This window comes from Neovison vison, chromosome 6 (genome assembly GCF_020171115.1).
Source record: "Neovison vison isolate M4711 chromosome 6, ASM_NN_V1, whole genome shotgun sequence".
In the NCBI taxonomy this organism is placed as follows: domain Eukaryota; kingdom Metazoa; phylum Chordata; class Mammalia; order Carnivora; family Mustelidae; genus Neogale; species Neogale vison.
The window spans coordinates 153,174,458-153,202,080 of NC_058096.1; the positions used below are offsets into that span (position 1 = coordinate 153,174,458).

The following is a 27,623-nucleotide window of genomic DNA, read 5'->3' on the forward strand; positions in this document are numbered from 1 at the left end:
CCACCTGTGTGGTCCTAGATGCAGGCATATTCATCTCATGAGATGGAAACCTGAGGTCATCAAACCTGCCTGATGCAAAAGTTGCTTACTAGATTTGATTGTCTCTACTCTTCAGTGTTTGCACAACAAAGTCTCTAAATATACTTTGGTTCACATGAGTTACAAATTATGAGTTTCTGAGACTCTTAGCAGATACTGTTTTTTTCTATAAATTCTGCTTTATAAAGCAGCCGATTTACTCCATCTTTTCACTAAATGTATGTGTGCATATATGAGGCTATTAGGTCTTTATAATTACATTCTGGGATAGATATTTGGATCCTTGTTTATAAAGGAAATAACTAAATCTCAAACATGTAAGGAATATACTCAGGGTATTGCAGCTGTTCAAAAAACTTGGACACGTATATTTGACTCCAAAGTCTCTGGGACACAACCTTTGCAGCCTCCAACCTTCGAAGAGTTACTAACAAGTCACTCTTGGGAGGTGACAGATCTGTGATCTGAGCCTGATTCTGAATTATGGAAAGTCCACGCTTTGTCAGGCAGTCTTTTCTGAACGGTAATGTCATAATCACATCAACTACTTGCAAGTTCCTGGTTTTATCCTTTTGAAAGTTATATTATTGTGAATAGTAAGAACTATATAGAGGTGCTTTCTGCTTTCTGTTTTTCTCATATGTGATTCATATTTTAATTATTGAAGTAGGAAAAAGCTGGCACTATTTTTTGTTTGGTTTGGTTTTTGTTGTTGTTGTTTGTTTGTTTTTTGTTTTGTCTACAAAACACCAATTAATGGGTGCCTGGGTGGCTTAGTGGGTTAGGCCTCTGCCTCCAACTCAGGTCATGATCTCAGGGTCCCGGGATCGAGCCCCACATTGGTCTCTCTGCTCAGCGGGGAGCCTGATTCCTCCTCTCTCTCTGCCTACTTGTGACCTCTCTCTCTGTGTAAAATAAATTAATAAAATCTTAAAAAAAGAAAAACACCCATTAACTTCTCACATAGTAACAGCACTCCCAGGTGAACACAGGATATTACTGATAAGGTGACTAGACTCTAGAAATAAACCTTTGGGTCAGCATCAGCTTTGGGCTGAGGTAAGGAGTTATGTCTTAGCTACCACACACACACACACACACACACACACACACACACACAAAAGGAATAAAAATAAAGTCAACCAAAAACTGACTAACACAGGAATCCAGCCAATAGTGAAAACCAGAAATTCTAGAGCTGACAAAAGCAAACATTAAGATAAAAGTCAAAAGCAAAAAAAGAGAAAATTTACAAAAAACTAAACCAAACCAAACCAAACTAACAAACAAAATATAGGGTCAAAGCAGAAATAGCTCTAGGATTAACTCATCATAATAACCTTGAAAATGCTCAATCATCAAAGTTTCCTTCTTTTCCCTTGTGTTATAAATATTTGTCTTTCACAATTTATGACTCCCTGAGTTAGTACTTGGATCCCTTGGGAGACAGTGAAGACAGACCAAGGATTTACCACTTTCTCAGTGGAGAGAGTAGAAGGCTTCACAATGGGATCCTTGATAGGTACATATGATAATTCTCAGAATATTAAGCTTATCAGGACATCCTGTTCTTTAGTAAAATAAGGTTTTCCTGATACAAATATTCCTGACCTTGGGAAAGTATTTATGATTGTTATGTACAAAAGGATGTGTTTTTGTATTTGCATCTGTGAAATGAGAGCAATGAATGATGCTAGGAAATTGTGGGAACACAATTCATTGGTGGGAGTGCTTCCAATATTTTAAAAGGCTCAAATAGGCATTAGAGGATAACATGAGAATTTACCTTAACGCCACTTAAGCTTTAACAAAGGAAGAATGACAACTAACATAGGAAAAAAGAGTTTCTTTCAGAACACAGGAAACTGAGTCAGAGAAAAATCTGGATCTCAGATTCCAAGTTCCAATTTTGGCACGGATGAGGTCATTAGGAAGTAAGGGCATGTGAATGACAAACTTTCATTTGAGGGAAAGGCAGTGATAAGATGGCAAATGAAGCCTGTATAATCAACCAACAATCCTACTTGTTATTGAAGTCTCAAAAAAAAAAAAAAAAAAAAGGAAAGGGAAGGGAAGGGAAGAAAGATAGAATGAGAGAGAGAAAGAAAGAAAGAAAAAGAGGGAGGAAGGAAAGAAGGAAGGAAGGGGCAAAATATCCAGCAAACAGACAAAAAACTGAAAACCATGTAAAGGCCTAGTTCTAAACATAGAATGGGATCAAAATAACCCTCAAGACATTCCTTGGCAGACAATGAAGAAACAAGAACACAGTAGTAGGTGACAAGCCTGAGACCTACAGGATCATATCTACAAGAGCATCAGCCAAATGTGAGCCTCTCTGGGTACATACTGACTGTGATACGGCTGGACTCTTTTGACTTGGAAATGGGACGTTAATGTGGAAGGTGCATCTGTTTGGATGAACTTTTGCCAAAGAAAAACTCTCACCTGGGTCCCTTGGAAGATGGTTAAATCAATGGGAAAAACAAACAAACAAACAAACAAACGGGCAACAAAACCAGCTTTTGCTTTACAATGATTCTGTATTACAGTTACATTTCCTAAAATATATTGTTTTGTATTAAGCCAGTCGTGTCATTCAAAATCATCATGCCTTTTTGGGTCCATATCAGTAACTTCCAACTGTTGGTGGTATTCTTTCTCAACCATCATGACCAGGTTGCAATGAAAACAAATCAAAGAACAAATTCTTTCACACATAGAAACATTTAGTATCAAACACGTGTAACAGTCCATAAACTAGTGAATAAACTTAAGGAGTGCCAGCCCTCTGTCCTTCCAAGTGCTCTGATGGCGCATACCAGAAAGATGCCCCAGGACAAACGCACCAGTGTTTCACTAGCAAGAGTCAGGCAACAAAGAAACCTAGGAATCTACTCTGCCTCTGGGATAATTTGGATCTATCTATCACCTTTATCTATCTACCTACCTACCTACCTATCATCCACCTACCTATCTACCTATCATCTGTCTTTTAGAATCAAAATTTTAGAATCTAAGATTTGTTTATTTCTTTGTTTATTTATGTATTTGAGACAGAGAGAGTGTGTGTGTGTGAGAGAGAGAAAGATCATAAGCCAGGGCAGAGTGGGAGAGGGAGAGTCAGACTCCTCGCTGAGCAGGGAGCCCGATGCAGAACTTGATCCCAGGGCCCTGAGATCATGACCTGAGCCAAAGGCAGACCCTTAAATGACTGAGCCACCTAGGTGTGCCCCAATCTTGTAGAACCTAAAGTTCCATTCTAAAGCATACAATGCAGGTTTATTAGATTCTTGTACCCTATGCATGTCAGCTTGGAAATGCCTATAATATGTGCCATATGCTAAGCTGTAGAATAAAGGCACCCAATGTTAAAGTGTATAGACCATATTCTCTCAATTGAAGTGCTAATTGCCAAATGTAATCTGAATCACTGAATTCTCTCAACAACTTCATGACATTGGATTTACCATTATTGTTATTTTATCAGTGAGGAAACTGATGTCAGAGAGTCTAAGTATTTTGTCCAATGTCACAGCCTAGCAGGTGGCAGTGGAGGTCATTAGACCCAAGTGTATTTTGGGTTTCTGTTTTTTTCTTTTTTAACATGGGAGTTTTCCTGGCACCATCATCAGAGCTCTGCATGACTCCTGTGTTCCTAAAAGCGAGAGGAGGAAACTATTAGAGAAAAAATATTAAAAGGTAATACTTCATCATGAGATGAAGTAAAGGGCATAAGGGAGAAAACAATGGCATTGATTTCCAGTGACAGACCTTTATCAAATGTGTCCCCTTCCATGGGGGCTCAGGAGGACTTAATTGCTGTCAAACCAAATGAAAATTATGAAACAGACTCTCTCTCTCTTTTTTCCCTGCGTTGTAATAAATGACTTCTCCTGCCAATTTCTAATTGCTAGACAATATTTTTTGTTCATTAGAAGGACGTCAGTTCTGGTAGGGGATGACTCAGCTGATTGAGTCACCATGATTTTACACTGCTTGGTTTAATTACAGTTTTGTTCTTTCACAGGATGTTTTACCAAAACTACTTCTAAAACCTCTGATTAATATTACAATTCAGTCTATAAAAAATAAAATCAAGTTCAATCTTTTTTTTTTTTTCCCAAAGCGTGGTGAATTTCTTCTTAAAGAGTAGAACACAGGAAAACATCCAAAAAAGAAAAGATCTCACCATTTCCTTTATTTATTCTCACTTCATATGTACTAAACTATCTTCAAGTTGAACGAATTCCCAAGAAACTAAACAAGCAAGCACACTGCTCAGACCAGTTCTGGCATGCCCAGTTCTGTGTGAGCCAATGGCAATCCTGAGGTAAATAACTCAGTTCCACACTTCTCTGAGGAAAAGATTATAATTGAATATTACCATGGAAGCATATGCTTGTGATGGCTTTAAAGATATATATTTTAAAAGGTTTGGATTTTAGGGCTAAGCTGAAATAAAGACAGGTGCCTTTCTCTGCCATTCTTTGCCTTCTCTTCTGCACTCCCCTTCTTGTATGTACAGATCAAATGTTCGTTCACACCCCCACACATATTCAACATTCTGAACCAAACTGCACGTCTGTGGGGACAATTGAACAGTATTGGAGACTTTGCTGCCCCCCCCTCCAATAGGCAGTGTTGAACTGACAATTTATGCCTGCAGGTGGCTGCTTGCAAATGCAATTAGGCCCTGCTCCCACTGGGAGGGCTCAAATGCACCTCATTAACTGGCCTGAGACTGTATTAATACTAGTAATTTTCCACCTGCAAGAAAAATGGAGAGCTTACCCCAAAGGAAGTAAAATATATGGTCAGGCGTCTAGGCCACATAGCCAGTGTGATTTTGTAAAGACAAGTATTCAAGCCTTGGGCCCTTATGCTTGCATTGAGTTGGATCATCTTAGGCTCATTAAGAAAGATCTTTCTCAACAGAAAAAGAAACTCCTGCTCCTGCTTGGGGAGTTTTGAAAAATACAACATGTGGTCTTTCCAAAGCAAGGTGTTTCCAGTTTAGTGGAAGAAACACAGGCTTTGTTTGGAGTAAGACCAACCTACGTTCTGATCATGTCTTGAAGATGTGAGTGGACTGATGAGTCGCAGAATCCGAATTTGAACATGGATTGCTTCTTGCTCGTCTCATGCTCTTTCGTCAAGTACTCAGGATCCAGGACATAAGACCAAATGAATGAATGTCCTGTCCTAGGAAATCAATAATGAAGGCCTTCATCAGTTTCAGTTAATCATTTACAAAACACAGGTTTATAAAGACAGGTTATGTTATGAAATAACATTTTAGGAGATCTTTCTGGGATTATGATATACCATGAGACATCATTCTCAGAGGCAACAGAAAGCATGTTTCTTATGATTTGTGGATTGTTGAAGCTGTATGTTTCTGTTAGTCAGAAAATAAAACTTAAAATAAAAACACTGGGCTATTAATTTCAGGTGATTCCTAATGTGAGTTAGAAAAAAAAGCAGGTGGTTTTGAAGGTAAGAGAGGAGGCAAGAATTGAGTCTTACAGTCTAGTAGCCCGAGGGGAAGAAAAGAGTTCCAAGGATAATGAGGACTGTGGAGGGGAGGAGAGAGGATGGTGACTCACTCTACCCACAGCCACATCCAGGACATGAGTGTGCTGGGTGACAAATAAGCAGTCGTTGCTAGGACCATGCAAATTTCAGATCTATCTGCTTTAGAATAATAGGCTATCAAGTTTCCTGGTAAGGTGGTGTCTTAGCATATTTAAGAGTTCAGTCTCCAGATTTGGAGCATCCGGATTTGAATCCTTGTTCTATCACCTACTGACTGTGTCTTTTGCAAGTTACCTGATCCATTAAAGCCTCAAATAGACACATTAGTATTACCTGATTACAGAGGTTAAATGGAAAAATCCATGTAATATGCTTGGCACAGAATAGGTACTCAACTTGTTAGCTCTGAGTATTAGGTCTTGGACATCACTCTCACTCTTTGCTCTGATCCATAGCTTGGTTTACAAAAACACCACGAGGCACTGTTTGAACATGTTCCAAAACAAGAAAAAGATGATGCAGAACTATCAATAAAAAATGAAACAAGATGGGCGCCTGGGTGGCTCAGTGGGTTAAGCCGCTGCCTTCGGCTCAGGTAATGATCTCAGGGTCCTGGGATCGAGTCCCACATCAGGCTCTCTGCTCGGCAGGGAGCCTGTTTCCCTCTCTCTCTCTCTGCCTGCCTCTCTGTCTACTTGTGATCTCTCTCTGTCAAATAAATAAATAAAATCTTAAAAAAAAAAAGAAAGAAAGAAACAAGAGTTCTTGGTCCGCCAATGCCATGTGCTCCTTTAAACCTTTATCTCTTTTCTACCAACCCTTCAAGGATCAACTCAACTCGACCTTTATAAGTTCCAACCCCCCCAAATCAGATGAATCATTCCTCCTCTCTTCAAATTGCCAAAACGCATAGTGTCTACCCCTACTTACATCAATTAGTTCTTTCTGCTTGGTACAGTGGTTAATTGTATGACTATCTCACCAACTAACTTAGGAAATACTTGAGGACTCATCTCTGATTCCAAATAGAGGCTAATGCTTTCAACATAGCAAATAATGCTATCAATGCCTATTTAATTAATATTGAAACCAAAAAATATTTTCATGGACAATTAAGACATGAACATACACACATGCATACACACACACATAACCTATTGTAGTTCACTAACTTTGCCTCAAAAGTGAAAATGTACACATAACCTCCCTGTACAATGCAATATTTGGAGGGGAACAATGCATTTTTCTAATCAACGAAAGATCTGAAGGCAGCTCTACCCTCTCCTCAACTTGGTAGCCTTAATTAACCTCACAGAAAAGATCAAGGAAAGAAAACAGACCAATAGTCCTGCACATAGAATTGTATTATTAAGAGAAAATTCCTGTAGCTCTTTGTTGTTCTCTGTAATGAATGAAAGGAAAGATGGGAACACACCTGAAAAACACAGTTGGAACACAGAGTTAATGACAAATTTCCTTGTAATTGCAAAGACATATATTTTAATACATATTTATATTAAATATAGATTTATATTTATATCTTTATAAAATATTTTGTGTTATGTTTTATAAAAATATTTTATTGTATATAAATATACAAAATATATTTATATACCATAATAAATATATTTATTAAATATATGATATATTTATATATTATAACAAATCTACTATATGTATTAAATATATTATATTAAAATATCTAAAATAAATATATTTTATAAAATATTTATATTAATATATAATTATATGACTAATATACCTAATATATTTATATATTTTATATATATGTATATATATAAATATATATATTTAAAAATTTCTCACAAAGGTTATTGTTACAAACCAGGGAGCCTGAGTCTAGGACCCCCCCCATACAAATAATTCCTGTATAGAGACATTTATTTATTTACTTATTTATATTATTGAGGTATAGTTAACAAACAGTGTTCATTAGTTTCAGGTGTACAACATAGTGACTGAACAGTCTTGTACATTACTCAGTTCCCACCATAAGTACAGTCACAGTCACTGTCTGTTACAATGCCACATGATTACAATATAATTAACCATATTCCCTATGCTGTACTTTTTATCTTTTCATCCCCGGGACTTATTTATTCTATAACTGGAAGTTTCTACTTGTTACTCCCCTTCACCTATTTGCCCATCCCCTCCCACCTTCCCTCTGGCAACCACAAGTTTGTTTTTTACGTTTAGGTATCTTTGAGAGATCATTTTTAATTAAATTATGTTTAAGTACCCAGTACAGTTTCTTATCAAAACCCTAAGCGCCTCAACCAACACCTACAAATTCCCAGGTTACTTAAAACAAGAAACGTAGGGTCCCTGGGTGGCTCAGTGGATTAAAGCCTCTGCCTTCAGCTCAGGTCATGATCCCAGGGTCCTGGGATTGAGCCCTGCATCAGGCTCTCTGCTTAGTGGGGAGCCTGCTTCCTCCTCTCTCTCTCTCTGCCTGCCTCTCTGCCTACTTGCGATCTCTCTCTGTCAAATAAATAAAATCTAAAACAAAACAAAACAAAGCAAAAAAAAAAAAATGTAGGTCTGTTGTTTGAAAAAAAAAAAGTTTCAAACTCTCTCTCCTCTCTCTCTTTCTCCTTCTCTCTCTCTCTCTCTCTCTCTCACACACACACACACACGCATACTATATTTTGAGAGCACAGAGTGATCCAAAATGTGCCACCAATCACCACCAGCATAGCTTTTTCCCTTGCTGTGTAAGAGGAATTCAGATTATTTTTTTAAGTCACTGTTTGGATCCAGAAAGCCTTTTCTTTTTAGTCTTAAGAAACACAACAATCAATTCCTTTAAGAGAGAAAAATGTGTTTTTCCCAAATATGTTGCACAGAAAAGATAAGGTGGCTTCTCCCTAGGGAGATGGGAAGAACAAACAGTGTTGTCAACACAGGAAGGCCGCTGCAGAGGTGGACACATCCCCCTGCCACCCTGATTAGAGAAAGCCAGGAAGTAAAGGACTGTTTACTTGGGAACTGCCATGAGAACCAGCCTGTAGCCCCCACCCCAAGGGGGGGGGGGAAGGGGAGAAACAGCCCAATCTGGGAAAGCCTGGGATCCCAGCAGAGCCTTCTTCTCACACCCTCTGCGGGGTGATCTGTGTCTGAACTTGGGACTGGGGTGCCAACGAAGAAGCCACCATGCCTGCTCTCCCCGGGACAGAACTGGGAAGAGGGCCAGAGAAACCCGACAAGGCTTCAGGATGGGAAGAAGAGCTCTAAGACTCTTGACTTCAGACTGTCTCTAGGGAAAAAAGAGCTCTAGAGGGTAATCTGTGTCACATGGATGCCGTGTCAATTTCGCTAAGCAGGAACTCGGTATGTCAGGATTCTTTCCATTGCATAATCCCACGTTATCATGGGGCACGAGAAACTTACATGGTGGCATATGGAAATCTAGCATAAATCATTTGATTTTAAAGCTCCGAAAGTCAGTGCACACGCAAGTGGGCATGCGCAGAAGGAGCCAGGCACGCAGGTCCTTCCGCTCCCCAGTGAGGGTCCCGTCTGGGTTCCCAGCGCCCAAGCCTGCGCATGCTTGCTTAGCACTGTGATGTAGCACGCATTTCTCCGGCAGGTCACGCTCATCATTGACGCTGGAGGCTCCAAGACACAGGCTGCTGGGTCTTCCAGTGTGTCCCTGTGGGTTTCAGATCGTCCTCCTGCATTTGTCTTTTTTATCCCCCCTCTCCTACTTCACATCTGTCTTTCTTTCTCCACCACCTGTCCCGCTGACTTCAGACTCTAGCTTCAGCTTTAGAGACAACAGCCATACATCAACCCCTTAACCACCTTCCATAACTGTGAAAGGTTACATTTCTATAAAAAGACAGTTTATTCTTTATCTGGTTCTCTTTCTCTGGTCGAAGTCTGCCTTATACCATCTAAATTCCAGAAAAGAATTTGCCACTGTTCTTGGTACTGGGGTTGACATAGTTATTTACCACATGATTTGATATAAGGCAAAATGGAGCTTTTGAGATTTCTGATAAAATTAACTCATGAAAACATAATTGTAAAGTTGAAGAATGGGACAGGAACAGATGGCAATAAACACCATTCAAAAGCAATGAAACTGACAGCTGAAAACCTTGAGGATTCTGGATTAGATAATGTTTCAAGGACTATATGTTCATTTTATATGCATAGACCTATGTTATGTTTATATATACACATGTAAGTGTGTGTACTCATAGAGAGTAAGAAAAACAACATGTTAGCTAGAAAACACCTCCATGGGACTCATTTCTTAAAATAAACATGAATTAATAGGCTGCCAAAGGAATACTGAAATGTGAACCTTTAATCCAAGCTGGTTTGGAGAACATAACATTGCTCTCTGTAAGGAGAAATGATTGGCTACAGTGCTTCATATATTACTTCTTTACACTTCAACTCATTTCCAAAAATGCTTCAGGTAGCTTGCAAAATATGTACACAAAAACAAAATAAAGTAAAATAAAAGTAAGTAAGTAAAATAAAATAAAATCAACCATTGATGAACAAGGTAAAATAGGACTCAAAATATAAAACAGAGCTGGTTTAATACGAATTCAACAAAATGTAGAAATTTAAAAGAACACAAGCAATTAATTCCTGTGCAGTTGAATGTAACAGGTACCAGCAGCATGAAGACCTGAAAAACTAATGTAGTGTTAAACTAAATTAATCAAAATTTAGTATCCTGTATATGGAAACTGATTATTTAATTTTACCCTTTACTAATCAAGTCCTTTCTATAGTATTTATTCAATTTATGGTTCCAAGTCCTTAAAGATTTAGACAATCAGGAAAATGTTCAGTCAAGATTAACAAAATAGTGAAAAGACTTAAAATGCCTTGGGAAGAATGGTTAAAGGACCTGAGTAGTTTTAACCTAGAGAAGAAGGATTTTATGAGACAGAATAACTTTTTAATTTAAAGGACTCCCATGTAGAATAGGGCACATTTGAAATATATTGCCTGGAGAAAAATATAAAGTCAAGAGTTAGAGGTAGAGTAAATAAATGTAAGCTGGCTGTAATATTCATATCCATACAAACGTAAATATATAAAATGTTTTGAGTGATTTTGAACTGAGGTCTTCAAGGAAGCGAGGCTCCTCCTCGTTGGGGATGTCCCCAAAAGAGGCAAACACTGGGCGTGAGCCTGGAAAGAGATGATGTCAACAGTCATTTCCTGGCTTACTCCATATCATAAACACCATCCCAGGACTGGTAGTACACGCTTTTTCCAAAAATCAGAGGTCAAGTCCTTGCACTTTAAGAAAGAGAACAGAGCCCTAAAATGTGAATACTTGGGTGCTTTGTTCATTTTCCTGGGGAGCTAACATGTGAAAAATACCCATACCTGAGACACACTTATTACCTGGTGATACCCTGCCCACTCTCCTTGATTTCTCCTTCTACAGTTTATAACCTTTCCAATGTCCCTCTTGGAATTATAAACCAGAGGTTACAGGAAGCAGTTCCAGCCTACAGATAAATACGTTTAACCCTACATGGAGTTTAAAGTTTTAAAATTAGTTTCCAACATTTAAAAACAAGGAAAATTCACAGGAAATTACAGACTGAAAACTGGTCTTGTAAAATAGAAAGATCTGGAACTACTAAGCTTTCTTCCCTGCATGGCATTATCATGATCAAAGCTGAATTTTATTTTTCCTTTTTAGTGAAACCTAAGTCCACAGTTTGCCACCACTCTTCTTTGTCTCCTGCATGTATGTTATCTAACTGGCCTTGCTGAATTTGCAGTCCTTGCCATGTACTCTGGGCACACTGACTGTTAGACAACTTTTTTTTGGACTGGGAAACCTTTAGTAAATGTTTATATATATTCTTAAGAATGTCTTAGCTGAGTTCCCTAGAGATTAGAGCTTGAGGCAAGAATTAAGTGTGGGCACTTTACTTGGGATGTGCAAACCGAGGGCAACAAGAGTACAGAAAGAAGAAAGTGAGAGAAGAAATCAAAGGAATCAATTGCTTGGAGATGTATAATGTCGCTGGGCACAGCGCTGCACATGGCCAGTGCAAACACCAGCCCAGTGGGATGTCTCAGGACAGTTTGTAGAGGAAACTGTATTACCATGGACAGATAGATTAGCTCCCTCCCTCTACTGCTTCCTACTGGTCTAAGTTTGCCCCATTGGAAGTTAACCTCTCTATGCTTCTGGCTTGCATGATCTAGTCCTTTCCATGATTTCTATGATATCAGATTTACATCCTGAAGTGCAGGTTTTTCACCCTATTCTCAAAATGGGAGGCGGAGACAAAAGTTCTGGGTGTACGACTGGTGAGGCTAGCTGTCAGTAGCAGCCAAGGGCATTGCAAATAGGTGCTCAGCCCCCAGTGCTGGAACTTGCCACAGACAGGTCTGAATGGAATCAGTCGGCCTCCGAGGAAAAGCAAGTGAATGAGAGGCATTGGTCATGATGTTGAGGAAGTCAAAGGCAAGGGTCAGCCAAATATGTATGGCCTGCAGGCCCAATCTGGTCTGCCACTTATTATTATTATTATTATTATTTTTTACATCCCATGAGCTAACCATGATTTTACATTTTTAAATGGTTAAAAAAAAATCAAAGGGAGAATAATATTTCACAACATATGCAAATTATGTGAACTCCCAACATCAGTGGCCATAAATAAAATTTTATTGGAACACAGACACGGTCATTCATTATGGATTGTCTATGTCTGCTCTTATGAACAGAGACTGTGCAGCCTGCACACGAAAAAATATTTACCTAGAGGCTTTTCGGAAAAGGTTTGCCAATCTCTGACCTAAGGAAGCCCATTTATTGTATCAGAATCAAGAAGCACAATGGAACATTCTCAGCAAAATGCAGTAGGGCTATAATTGCTCAAAAATTATGTTAAAAGCTATTATAATTTATACACATCAACTTACATTTTCATAATTGTGAATGTAATCACAGTCCCATGTGCCATCCAAAGAGCTTTCTGTGGTTAATGTCCCATGTCTATGTATGGAATCACCTACAAAAAAGACAAAATAACTTCTCTGGCTTTAACCCAAAGAGTAATAGTCACTCTCCTCCAGATGAAAATAATCTCAGAGCATTATTCAGACATAGAAGAGAGCAAGAAAAAGAGGTGGTATTAGTAATTAAGTTTCTTATTCAAGTTGCATGTTCTGAATTTAAAAATCCTACATGGGGGATAAAAAAAGATGACACACCCAGAGAAGCCACATCTCCAAGCATGTTCCTCTACCTTAGTGGGCACCTGATTTTCTGGGGTTATCCTCTGAGTTGAGTTGAAGGTCCACAGTGAGCCCACACGGTGCCGGGTGAGAGGATTTGCAGCCACATTAGTAATAGGACCAATTTTGCTGGCGGCTAGAACCACAGAAGCAGTCTCTGTGACTGACTATATTAAGAACTCCGGACAAAGAAAGGTTTTGAGCATTTAGAGGCTATCTTTTATTTGGGGATTAACGAAATGCTGTTTATTTATTCACTCGGAAAGCATCTGCTAAGAGCCCAGTATGTACGAAGTGCTAGGGATACTCACACAAACAGGACACCGTGTCTGCCCTGGCCCTTGGGATAGGATCCAGTGACGCTCCAGCCCCTATGACTGGATGCCGTAAACTATGCATTTGCTCCCAGAATAGCCCTCTCCGGGGACCTGGGCTCCCAGTGGAACAGCATCTAACTATTCTTGGCTCCGCTTCCCAAGACGAGCCTGACCTTTCGTGGCTGCTGGAGAACACGACTGACTGGAGTCAGGCAAGCCTCGCCCAGGACATGCACCCCCAAGCTAAGCTTCTCCAGGGCCTGGGCTCCAGGAGGCTTCCTCTGCTTGGTCAGCCTCTCAAACGCCAGCCTAGCTTAGGATAACCAGACAGTCTTCTGATCTGTTTAAGTGTGGATCTTCCTTGGGAGTCTTAGAGGGTTTTGGGCTGTGAAGCTGGGCCTGACTTATTCACGTACCTTAGGAGCACTGAGTTCTTCCTTTTGGATAGCATCAACGAGGCCTGGGAAGGAGTCTCTTGGAAATAGCCTCTTGGTCATGCTCCGTGCATATGCTAACATGTTCTCAATACTGACTCCTAAGAAATAGCATTTTTGAAAGTAGTTTGCCATGAGGCAGCAAGGGGTAGAAGGACACACATACGTTCTCTTTGATTACTTTCCACCATCTTTGGTCATTACATGTACATCGCTAAGTTCTACAGTTCTGCCCTAAAGGGGCAGGAAAGCTGTATCTCTGGGTGTAGAGTAAGAATTCTATCACTTGAATGCCTCAAAAGCAGTGATTCTTGTTATTTCATAATCTTAAAGAAGGTACGGTCATGGTATTCTGGGAAAGGCAAAACTATGGGGACGGTAAAAAGTTCAGGGGTTGCCAGGGCTTAGGGAGGAAGGGGGATGAATAGGCAGAGAGCACAGAGGAGTGTTAGGGGAGTGAAAAATACCTACATGACAGTGGGATGGTGAATAGATGCAATTATACGTTTGTCCAGACCCATAGCATGTACACCACCAAGAGTGATTGCCACGTAAACTTGGACGCCGAGTGACGACAACATGTCAATGTAAGGTCATCAGTTATAACAAATGCGCCACCAGGAGGGGGAGGCCAAGGGGGCTGAGCATGTGTTGGGGGGAGGGAGTGCATGAGAAATTTTCTGAACGCTCCTCTCCGTGAGGCTGGGAATCTAAAACTCCTCCAAAAAATTAAAAATTTTAAAAAAAAGTCTCTGAAAAATGGTGGTAACAGAGAACACTTGATGGTATCGAAGAAATGTAAACAGATGGTTCCATGTAGAAATATAAAAGCAAACTCTTTCTGGGAGACCAAGTCTTTGCCTTCGGCTGTGCGTCGGTGTCCTGTGTGTAACTGGACAAGTTTAGACAACCTTGAGCTTCAGTGTCCTGGTTTCTAAAATGACAAAGTAGGGCCAGGTTCCTTGTCTATGAATTTTTGAACGCTAGAAGAGCATAAAAATTTGGCTTATTGTTAATTTAATTTATTGAACTGAATCCAGCTCTAATCTTCTATGGAAGCTCTTTTACGTGATTCCAGAAAAATCTAGGCTAAGCGAGAATGTTCTTTCAGTTGACCATTGTGCATGGCTTGCCTGCTAGCCTGAACTCTGGTCCTGCATCTCCATCTTCCCTTACCCCCTCAGCCCCTCTGCCCACCTGCAGTCCCAGCTCACCAGGCTTCTGCCCCATCCCAGATGCAGAGTTTCAGAGAAGGCCACGATCTTGAGTCTAAAGAAAGTATTTTGAAGAAAATATTTCCCAGTGTTTTTACAAGGATTCTACACACATTCCGCAAAGTGCTGCGTTAAGCTTTAACACACAGTCCCCTGGGAATAGGAGGACCCTGAGAGGAGAATGAGCATTGTTCTTTCCCACATCCTGCCATGAGTGTTAGGGGCAAGGCCTTCAGATGAGCCTTTGGGAGAATATATAGGTAAAAACCTAAAACTATTTACTACAGATTCATAATTTATACCAACGGGTAGGCTCTAAACAATAAGACAAAAATCATGTGTAGTCAAACTAACAGCAGGAAATACCCAAGAATTCTCATCTTTTAGTATTCTAGTGTCGTATAAATGTAAATGATGTCCTCCACCTCCAGCCCTTTCTTCCCCAGCACTGAAAGAAAAATAAATAAATAAATAAAATTCTTTCTATAGTTAAATACCAGAGTAGACAATTGGCTTGCCTTTAGGGGCTGGGTTATATATAAATATGTATATTATTTTTAAAAGCAGAATCATAATTAGTACAACAAGTTCACATTATGGGATGTGGGCTTATCCTGGTCTTACACCTATTCCGTGGAATGGCAAAGGGAAAATAAGCTGTTTTCTTCATTTTCTCTCTCTTTGCTGACCTCTAATAGTTGGGGTTTTGTGTTAAAATTTGCATTATGACATTGCCTTGTATCTATAGGAAATTCAACATCAGGCCTCAGCAGGGTCAGTGCATAGGACCAACTGGAAGGGAAGATTTCTGGGGCAACCTGAGAGTAGGCAGAACCCTTATAGGATGATAGGTTCTGAGAGAGGGAAAACAGTTGTTGAGGCAGGAGATAATGAATGATGGGTGCTGGGCTCATGCTTCAGGGGAGCATAGGTCATCGTCTCAGAAGGTCTGGCTCTGGATTCAGGAAGGTGTGGCACTGGGCCTGGGGTAGAGCAAGAGGGTCCCTAACTGCAGAGGGCATGAGTATGAAAGATGGGCAGGCCCCCGGGGCATCACACTGCATCCTTAAGTGAATTAGAGCAAGGTACTCCTTTGTCAGACAGCCCTGTCCTAAGGTGCACAGCTTGGCACCAGCCTCTCAATTGAACTCCTGCCCCACCCCTCCACCCCTGCCCAGCACTTTTTAATAGTGCTCAGACTGTGCAACACAGTGGCTTAGATGAGGAGAGCCACACCACAAGGGGAGCGATGGTCAAGATCTGTCTTAATCCTCTCGCTTTGTGAAACCAAGTTGGTCTCAGGGCTTGGGGCGTCCCAGCAGGTGCCGGCTGCCGAACGCGGAGGAAGACAGCCAGGTCTCTCACTCTGTGCACTGCGCTCCAGAACAATCCTTTAATCCCAACAACAATCCCTGCAACAAGAAACACTGATACTCCTTTTATTTAATTAGAGGACTGTTTTCTCATGAGCATTCTGCCTGATTTATGAATACCTATTGTTTAACAAGTAAGTGCGGATTCAGCACTGCTCAAGGGAAGTGGGACCATGTAGGCTCGTGCTGCTTACTTTACATTTTTCAAAGCTTATACTTAAATGTATATGATTCATTTTATTATGATGCTTAGAATCAAGGCATTCCAGGAGGCACTCCATGAGTATGTGTTATTTTTGATAGTTGTTAAGGCATGTGGAGAAGGCTGCGCCAAACCGGTTAGAACCCGGTCAGGCTGACTCAAAAAGTCTTGCAATTGGAGCGGTGAGCAGGCTAAGGCTGAGTCTTCAAGATGCCCCCCAGCTTCAGACTTTAACCTAATAAACAGGAGATCCATTTCGAATGAATGAAAGATTGAATCGTACTTTCAAGGACTTACTACCACCCAACGGCAATCAGGTACATTTTTCCGCAGATATCTTGATGTTCTCTAAACACCCATATGCATTTTAGAGAAAAGTTTACAGATTTGGGGAAAATTGTACATGGTAGTGTCTGCCACCATGAGGCCAATTCATTTCAGTGTCCTTCCCTGTGGCATTAGGAGCTGGAACTCGACAGGCAGGCACGTGTGAGCTCAAACGAAAGCTCAAGCGTCATCATTTGATGTTTAATGTCACGCATTCATCTTATCCTAACTTTATGATTTCTACCATCTTCCATCATTAACTTCCACCCTTCCCCCCACCCCTGCCCATCAGTCAAAAGGAACTCCTTACTCACTCTTCCCCACAGGGAGCTAGGCTGTTCCACACCCTTGCCTTTGGCCGTGTTGTTTTTTTCTGCCTCATCTCTGTTCCCAAGGCAACGAGAATGACAAAAATGTCCAGGAGGCTAAGACTTATTTACAATTGCAACACTACATTTAATAGACATGAAGTAAGAGTGTTGGCCACACCCTAGTAGGAACACCATCTTCTCCTCTCAGAGAACAAAATATTCAAATATACATTTACTCTTTCTCAACAGTTATTTACCTGGCACCTATTATGTCCTAGACATTATTCTGAGCACTGGAGATACAGCAGTAAAAACAAACTAAAACCCTTTTATTCACAAGGGCTCCCAAATAAATCTCTTACCTGCTTTATTCTCAGAAATATATTTGGTTCCCCATTCTAACTCAAAAAAATGCATGAAGTTACACAATTAACCTGAAATTATTCCATTAATATCTGGAAACTATTTATAGTTGGCATTCTAGTCATATATGTATGACTAGAGGGTGTTTGCACAATGTTCTCCAAAGTTCTAGTTGAATAGTCAACATTGCTTTCCATTGTCTGTAGAATAATTGCATACACTTAGAGTTGGGGAAAAAAAAGTTTTAAAAACTGACTGAGTTTTAGAAAAATTTTCACTACTTAAAATTTTAAATTAAAGTTTTCAGGCTAGTTTTTTAATAAAACACATATACAGAAAAGTACACAGAACATAATTGTGACGTTCAGTGAATCACATGATGAATTTCTCAGAGCAGACCTCCATGCTACCACCACTCAGATGTAGAAAGAAAATATTACTGACACCCCCAGAAATATTGCTTGTCTTGTAGAAGTCAAAGCACCCACCCTTCTCCCCAAAGTTGACATCTAATAACCTTAAGTTGACTTAGTTTTGAACTCCATATAAATGGGATTTAAAAATCTGTATTCTTACATGTCTGGCTTTCTTTGACACAACATGTTGTGAGATTTGCCCATATTCCGGTATGTGGCTGTATACTAGTGTGTGAATATGCCACAGCTGATTTACCTGTGCTATTCTTAATGAAACTTTCTGCTTCACTCTAACCCTTACTTATATAGAATTCAGCTTTCAAACTTGAAATCTACACGAAGACCCATTTTCATCATTCTATTCATATTCTCGCCTCTTGATGACATCGATCAAAGAATGAGTCTCTTTGGCTCTGGTATGTCAATTAAGCCTCTGTCCCTACAATGAAGTCGTGAAAGTATGGTGTGTGTATGGATTTTAACTACCCTCAGTAAGACTTTGCCAAAAATTTTCCCTAAACATGGTAAATTTCCTTCATCACCTACTCCTGTAACTCTCAGAAGTCTATTCCTGTGCTCGAGTACGTAGTTCAGACTGATTTGGAATACACTTCCACCTGAAAAGGGGTCCCATTTGTGGTTTCTAAATATCATTGATTCTCATCCTGTCTTAGAGACCTGCCCTTGTGGACTCATAGATCACTAACATTCCACCTGTTTTTATAAAGTTACCATCTATATATCAGTTTATGTTACATGGATTTTTGCCTGGTCAGCACTGAGCAGAAGAAAAAAAAAGTCACCTCAACAGGCTAATGATGAAACAAATAGGATGGTCCTTAGCCAGCTGTGCCTGCCAAAGCTACAGGAGTGGATTTCTGAAATCTGTTGACTTGACAAAGAAGTTGGTCATTGCCTCCTGAGGTTTTCTTTATGTAGCACCCTGAGGAGAAATCCCTGTCAGAGCTTTGTTCCAAAATCTGCTCTACTTCCCTGAGCAATTACACTGTTTTTACCTCAAAGAGCTTAAAAATGTTAAAATAAGGTTTTCAGAATATGCAAAGCCAGATTCATGACTCAAAGGCACATTTTTCATTTTATCCCTTCTCATATCTTAACCTCACTATCTCTTTTCTTTTGCCCATTTTTTTCCCTTTTATCCATTTTTAGCTTGCAATCTTGAGTGGTACTGTTACCTGAAATACTATCTGAAACAAAGTAGAGGAGATAGTTACTAACACATGAATTGTGTTATTACTGGTTTGGTTACTGACTGTTCTTGTGATTCAGAAGCACCACCATTTTGCTCAGGACACACAGATGAGAAAATGAAAAGCCATACTATTTGTCAAATTTATCATGGTCTCTTGGGTTCAAAACATGCTATAATTGTTTTCTAAATTTATCACAATCTCTCAAATTGTAAAATTCTATTTTTTTCTCTTTGAGGGATTACTTGATAACTTAGGAGAAAAATTACTGAGAGGCAGTTTTTCTGGAAACATTTTCTTGCTTCTGCCTATCATTCTACATTATTGTCTGGTACAGAAAGATTTTTAAGATATTCTATTTAAAAAAGAAAAATAGTACCCTATGATTTTATTCCCTTGAATAAACATAAAGTATCCCTAGGAAGATACACAAGTAACTGATAACAAGGGTTACCTGTTTGCGGGCTGGTAACTGACTGAATGGAAGAACAGATAAGGGTGAAATATTTCACTGACTTGGTATTTTTTTTTTTTTTAGATTTTATTTATTTACTCATTTGACAAAGAGTGAGCACAAGCAGAGGGAGCATCAGAGGGACAAGGAGAAGCAGGCTTCCCACTGAGAAGGACTCTATCCCAGAACCCCGAGATCATGACCTGAGCCAGAGGCAGAGGCTTGGTTAATTGAGCCACTCAGGTTCCCCTCACTGATGCTATCTTTACTGAGTTTTGGCACACGTTGACAAGTTACAAAATCAAGAACTTAAATAAACAAACAAAAAAATTATACAGAAAAAGTTTTCAAAACAAAAGCACCTCTACCCCAGTAAAACCAGGACAATTATCATAAAAGGTATTTCTATATAGCAGTGTTTTTATATAGTTATGATGATGAGGCTTGAGAAGTCAATTAAATGCAATTGTCAACATGCCAAAAATCTAATAGAGTAAATTTATCTATGTATATGTATGTGTATATATGCATATGTGTGTGTGTGTGTGTGTATGTGTGTGTGTATTTATTTATTTTTACTGTGATCTTCAAAGGGAAGGGTACAAATTTGCTTCTGGCCATTATAGAGCAAGTTGCACTAGGCTGAGCAAAATAAAAACTAGACAACTGAAAAAAATACATGTAATATTTTTTAAACATTGAGCTACAGGACAAAGTAGGACATGATCCTTGAGATAGGGAAACTAATGTGGGGAGTCCTAGAATCAACCGCACTTTCTGCCTCAAAGCATACTCCAGACCACAATGCAGTAAGGGAAACCAAGTCTCTGGTGGCATACGAACTGAGCTAAGGAAACAGCGATCAGAGTCAAGGGAGGCTGGGGCAGCCGGAATCTGTGGGACAGACTGGAAAGGAGGAAGCCATGCAGAGAAATAGCTCTGGAAATTGACATTAGGGTCTTGAGTGTGTTGCTGAATTCTGGGCCGCATAATGTAGGAAAAAAATCCACGAGGCTGGGAAAAATGATTGGAGATCTGTAATCTGATCATTTTCCAGAGATCTCATGGAGCTGGCAGAAGTTTGCATTCTGGTAAGCCAGTGGGGAGAGTCCTCAGTGAATGCCAGAGCATTCAGTAGAGACCCCAGAAGAGTAAATAGTATGCAAATAGGACTAAACCAGGCCTAGAATAAAAGCAATTTGAAGCCAGCTCTTTCCTATAGAACTTGCTACATTTATGGAAATGGGTTGCATTTGTGTTGTGCAAGACACTTGCCACAAGATACATGTGGCTTCTGAGTACTCAAAATGAGGCCAGTGTGACTACGGAAATTAACTTTTAATTGTCTTTAGCATTCACTAACAAATTTAAATAGCCACATGTGGCTAATAGCTACATGTTACCCCTAACTTTAGACTCACTATATCAACATTAAAAAACTTGAAAACAAGCTTCAGAAGGATCAAGCTCATTCTAAAATAACAACTGTCTTTGGAATATAAAGTAATTACTTTTTATAAAAGAAAACAAGGGGCATCTGGGTGGCTTTGCCAGTTAAGTATACATATGACTCTTGATCTCAACTCAGGTCTCAGTCTCAGGGTTGTGAGTTCAAGTCCTGCATTGAGTTCCATGCTGGGTGTGGAACCTCATTAAAAAAATGAAAAACAGAAGGAAGAAACAAAAAGAAAACAAAATATTCGCTCCTGGCTCAACCACGTGACAAAAAGCAGACTGTAGAAGTAACAGTGTTTGACTTCTAAGACTAGATCAGAAAGGCATTGGAGCTACCATTTTAGTCTCTTAAACCTTGATAAGAAAAGCCATCTGCCATGTTGGGGAAACTGAGCAACCCCTCTTCAATCCTCCCCGCCTCGCCAAAGGCTAGAACCAGCTTGCCAGCCATGTAGGTGAACTATGTTGGAAACAGATCCTCTGACCCCTGTCACTCCATCAGATAACTGCAGCATCAGGGACTTCTAACCACAACCTGATGACAAACTCTGAACTAGAACCAGTCAAGCCACTCCTGCATTTCTGGATGACAGACAGGATTAGACGCTATGAAAAATATGTCACTGCTCTTTCATACCATTATGTTTGGAGACATCTTTCCAAACACAGTATTAGATAACTAAGGCGATAGGGAATTATTTAATAACAGTAAATTTGACAAACCTAAATGAAAAAATACAAATTCCTCCAAACATACTAATTATCACGACTGTCACAAGAAAAAAATAGAATATATGAACAGCTTGATATCTATGAAAGAAAAGGAATTTGTCATTAAAATGTTCCCACAAACAAATTCCGGGCTCTGATGACTCACTTCACTGGTGAATTCTACCAAAGTGTTAAGAGAAAAAAAAATTATATGACTTCCTTCAAACTCTTCCAGAAAACAGAGGAGGAAAAAACATATCTAAACTCATTTTACAAGGCCAGCGTAACTCAGATACCATATCCAGGAAAGACATTAAAGAAAAGAAAGCCACAGACTAATATTCCTCAGAAACATAAACTCAAATATCCCTAAGAAAATACTAGCAAATTGAATCCACTTATAAATAGAATAGTGCATCATGACCAAGTGAATTTTTCTCAGGATTACAAAATTAGATTAACATTTAAAAATCAATTAATGGAAAATGTTTTGAAATTAAACATTGATAATGGTTGCAAAACCTAATGAATATACTAAAAATCACTGAATTGTATACTTGAAAAGGATAAACTTTAATGGCATGTGAATTATATCTCAGTAAAGCTATTATAAAACTTGCAATTAGTATAAGTCATCAAATTAAGAGAAAAAGAAGGAAAATTCATGATTGTCTTAAAAGATGAATAAGAAGTACTTAACAAAATTCATCTCCCACTCATGATAAAAACTCAGAGAAAGTTAGAAACTTAGCCTGATAAAGAAAATCTAAGAAAACAAACTGCAGATAACATCATCCTTGAAGGTGAAATGCTGAATGCTTTCTTCCTAAGATCAGGAACAAGGCAGGGATATCCACTCTCACCATTTCTATTCATCATTGTGCTAGAGATCATAGATAAGGCAAGAAAAATAAATAAAAGGACAAAGCAAAACTGTCTTTATCTACTGACAACATAAGGGTCTCTAGAAAAAGCCCTAATATAATCTAAAAAAAAAAAAAAAAAAAAAGCTGTGCTAACCAATGAGTTTAGCTATTTTGCAAAATGAAAAACCAACTCACAAAAATCTATTGAGTTTTTATATATTAACAATGAACAACTGGAAATTGAAATTGAAAAATAAAACAGCTTTGTTTATAAAAGCAAAGACATCCATTTTTAGCCAAGATGGAATAATGGGGACCAGATGTACCCTTCTTCTGCCCAAAACGGTTTTTTTAAAAAGGACAAAATATATGGAACAAAAGTTTTCAAGATCCTAGATACCAGATAAAGAAGGCCGGTAATTCCTGAGAGACAGAAAAAAACGAGGTGAGTCATCCAGTTGCTTCATTCTGTCATGAGACAGTTTCCAGGCTGTGGTGAAGCGGGGGGCGGGGCGGGAGGGTCCCCAGGGAAAGGACTCCCTGAGTTGAGGAGATGAACTTAGGCATCCAGAAGGACCATGGCAGACAGAATTTACCAGACAACCTACTGAGAAGAAATAACTGAATACAGAGAGAACATGGAATTTCGGCAGGGTGTGTAACAGAATACTGCTCAGTGCGTGAATGGGAAGAAACTGCCAGAGCCCACAGAAAGAATTAGAGGTAATAGTTCCCAGCACTCACACTGGTCTAGAAACCATACCATTATCTACCAACCGGCGTGGAAACCCTCCTGATTCATTGGGCAAGGGGTAAAAGGCCAACGTGTCTCGTCCAAGTAGTGCCCGACAAAACTTGAAAGCAAGACTCTAAAAAATCGAACTGTTTCCAAACGACTTCACTGCAATCCTAGCGCCAATCTTAAGGATATTTATAGGAATACAAAAATATCCAGCTCTAACAACACAAGTTTTACAGCTGTGGAAGGTCAATAAAGAATTACCATGCATAATAATACAATAATAATATAAGGGAACACTATGCAGCTGTGAAAAAATGTAAAGATGAAGAAAATCTCTCTGAAATAATATGGAATGATTTCCAAGACAGTTTACAGTGAAAAAAATGCTAAGCCCTAAAAAATTGTCTAAAATTGTTTGTTACACTTTTATAAATTAAATTTTATTTGTCAGAAAGAGAGAGAGAAAGAGCACGAACAGAGGGAACAGCAGACAGAGGGAGAAACAGGCTCCCTGCTGAAAAAGGAACCCAATTTGGGACTCGATTCCAGACCCCTCTAGGATCATGACCTGAGCCAAAGGCAGGTGCTCAACCGACTGAGCCACCCAGGCATCCCAGTACGTTAGGCTTTATAGAAGAAAGGAATATAAGATAGTACAACTATATCTGCTTATTTGTCTAACAATGATTCTCTCCTGGCTACATTCCTGAAGAAGGAATTCTAGAAAGATAAACTGGAGACTAAGAAAATGGTTAGCCACAGGGGTTTGTGGGAAAAGGTTGGGAATAAAGAGATGAGGGAATAAGGTACCAGGGTGGAAGGGGGAGTATACTTCCTTGAATATAACTTTTGAGCTAACTCTGACTCCTAAAACTGTAGTAACATTTCATACATCCTTCACATACCCCCAAATTACACAAATAATTAAAAGCAATCAGGACATGAGGGTAACTCAAAATGGAATACAAACACTAGCAAGTGAACCTGACTCTACTACAGGTAAATAACATACCCACACCTAAGGGTATGGGAAAGAAAGAACTATGCACATTCTGGACACCTGTGTCTTGACTGGATACTCTAAGGCTAAAGACAAAAATAAACATTATAATCTAGTTAACTAATTTTTGTTTTTGTTTTTAAACAAAGGTAATGTCTAGGGATTTGGAAATTACCTTATCTTTATAATGAAAAAAAAAAAAAGAATAGATCATAGATAATGAGAGCCAGGGTTTTTTAATATTAAAAAAGGAATTTATAAAGAAAAAAAGAGGGAAGCCTAAAATAACCTTCATGGTAAATAGAGATAGCAGTATTAACTCGTGACTTTTTTTTAGTATTAACTCATAATTTTTAACGTATGTCTATAGACAGACAAAATGTATATGTACATATGGATGAGTATACATACATAAAATAACTAGCTGTTTTTGCCTGAAGGTCAGAGCAATGATAGCCCAATAACAATGAAGCCACCTAACACTCGGATACTGGCTCTAAACACTTCATTCAAATAAAAGCAACCAGGGCTCCATCGAGAAGTGATTAATTCTACGGCTGGAGCATTGTAAATGTAAAGTGAACCAAAAAAAGAGATTTTAAAAAGGATATATAAGTTAAAAAAAAAAAATGAACTAGGAACATGATGTGGGGCCAGAAAGTAAGAAAATATTAAAAAGTTGGGGGGAGTCTTGATAAAAGAATGCAGTAGCCCACCTGAAGACCTTAATCGCCCAAACTGGAAAAATGTTAGCAACAAAATTTTAAGAATGAATCTGGATTTTAATTCATGAACAAATATCCATGAGTCCTTATTGATATACATAGATAGATAATGAAACACATAAGGAAATATAGGAGAAGAGATAGTTCTTCCTCACAAATAGTATACAAATTGGTAAATGGAGAAAGGAGGAAAGAGCCATTACTGTATATACACCATAGAAATAAATGATGCAGACAAGATTTGGGAAACGTTGGTTGCTACTCACTCCAGTATAATCTGCATACAGTAAAACGCTCCATTTTATGTGCAGGGCTCAATGACATTTGACAAATATATACACCTATGTATCCATCACAAAAATCATGATTTGGAATACCTTCATCTTGTGAAAAAGTTAAAGTTCCAAGCATGCCCCTTGCAGTTTATCTGTCCCATCCCTGGGTCAAGACCACCACTGATCTGCTGTCACTGTATATTAGTTTGGCTTTCTCTAAAATTTTATATTATATTACTCTAAAAGCATTCTGACCTAAGCTGTAAAGTCAATCAACAAACTCTAAAGAGAATACAAAGGTTTTCTTGCTTTTCTTATGTTCTCTGAAAAACATGCCATATAATCTCTAGGCCTCAAGCTGGGCTTCATTTGGAAGGAGATTCTCCCTGTAATAGTGAAGATTCAGAGAGAAAAAAACAGAGCCTATGTCATGTTGTGCAACAGATGAAATTTAATGTTGGACATATCAGCTGCTACCAGCTCTAGGGCTGGAAGGACAATAGGAGGAGATGTTGTAGCACAGCTGGCTTGAAACCCCATCCAACACTAGAGTTGCCTGGAGAGACTGGAACCAGGCAGGAGGGCTGCTTTCCTCTCCTACCTTTCCTCTAGGGTGTCCTGTTGGTTGAGCATTGGTGGAAGCAGGTGGCAGAGGAGCCTGGAAAAGGCGGTGTGGCAGGAGCAGCCCCTGCAGTGCTAGGTCAAGCAGGGGAAGGCGAGGAAAGGGGTTTCACGGCAAACGGGCAAACAACCAACCCCCTCCCAATGTGAAAGGCTACTTTACCTTCCATTTTGGGGGGGGAAACTGGAGGAAAAAATGGGGTGGTATGGGAGGTTCGAGGTTCTAAATATTTTATCTTGACCTTCTCAAGGAAGGTGAAAGGGAACAAGTCATTTCATTTCAAAATACCTCCCTGGGGTGTTTTGTAAAATAATGAAAATACGCCAAGAACAAATCACAGAACCAGAGCCAGATGAACATGAAAAATTCTCTGTGCTTCAAATCTTACCTTGGAGTGTCATTCCATTTTGAGTAGAAAATGAAACAAATCGTAAGTGAAAAGAGAACAAATATTTTAACATCTGAGCATTCCTCTTTGTAAAATTAAATAAAGCAGAGAGACTGATAGAACAACAGCCAAGACATTTATCTTTTAGAAACCCCGAAGTATCACTAAGCAAATAATAAGCCAGAGAAAGCAAACATTCGTTTTCCTGCTATTTCAGGGTGTGATCCTAATTCCTTCAATTCAGCATATTTGTGAACCGCCTTGCCCTCCTTCCTGCATTCTCTTGAGTCTTCCGTCCTTGCAGGATGCCAGGGTGCCGTTCCTTCACACATGTTGTTCTTTCTTAATAAAGTAGTAGCCGACACAATCCGCCCTCTGCAGTGTAATTACGTTAACCTGGTGTTATTGATTTTGTTGCTAAGGTCTGAGAGTCCGCTAATGCTCCACGGAGGGAGGAGTAGGAAGTGGGGGAGGGAAGAGCCTGTTCTTATAATTTTCCCATAAACCAGATGTTTTCTTTAACTCTTACATCTTTAAAATATTTTCTCTTGAGAGAGAGAGAAAAAAAAAAAAAAAGGATTAGAACAAGTTTCAGATGCCAATTCGTATTTTCTCAGCATACCACAAGTACACGCCCAGATAACTGAGTGTGCAGAATTCATGCCTGTGGGTACTCATGTAACTGCCCTCATTTGATAAGCTACCCGTGTAATGCAAGTAAAACCTGTCTCTTTGGTCGACTAGATATTCCTCTCACTTCCTGGTAATTCTGTTTCAAGTGCCTTTGCTGCATTAATGCCCTCCCCCTCAACTTAGTGGGGTAAAACAACAACTTATTATTTCACAGGTTTTATGGGTTGAGAATTTGGCTATCACCTGGGCTCAGCTGGGAGGGTTCACCCAGAATATCACCCCTCCAAGGATGGCTGTTTTGGGGTAGTTAGATTTCCATAGCAATGGGTATCTCCCAGAACAAGTGTCCCAAGAGAACCAGAATGCTGAGTGGCCTTTCATGCCCCAGCTTTAGAGGTCCTATAACTTCATTTCCTCCATCTTCTATCACAGTGGCTCTCAACCAGGGGCAATTTTGCTCCCCACAGAAAGTTTTCCAATGTCTGAATCTACTTTTGGTTTGTACAACTGGGGGACGGTGGGGGATAGGCTAGAAGCATCTAGTGCCTCCAGCCCTGGGTGCTGGTACATATTTTACAAGGCGCAGGATAGCCCCCAATAGCAAAGAGTCTATGGCCCAAGGTGCCAACAGCAGTGAGTTTGAGAAACCCTGCTTCATTGGTTGAGACAGCCACAATCTGCCAGAGCTGTGGAGAAGAGAGGGATCATGGGGTCTGATTCTCAATGAGAGGAGAGTAAAAAATTTGT

The 27,623-nt window shown here is 39.4% G+C and overlaps 1 long non-coding RNA gene across 7 annotated transcripts in view; it reads left to right on the top strand.

Annotated features, from left to right (window-relative positions):
* The window catches only part of LOC122909049, a 139,438-nt gene that overhangs the window by 61,445 nt on the left and 50,370 nt on the right, over window positions 1–27,623 (top strand). The window contains exons 7-8 of one of the 7 annotated variants that reach the window (XR_006385075.1): window positions 4,169–4,372; window positions 6,033–6,052. The exons of 5 other annotated variants lie outside the window; for them this stretch is intronic. This is a non-coding gene — a long non-coding RNA (uncharacterized LOC122909049). Of the gene's footprint in view, window positions 1–4,168; window positions 4,663–6,032; window positions 6,053–27,623 lie in introns of those variants that run through there. One more of the 7 variants, XR_006385071.1, reaches the window with a different exon arrangement.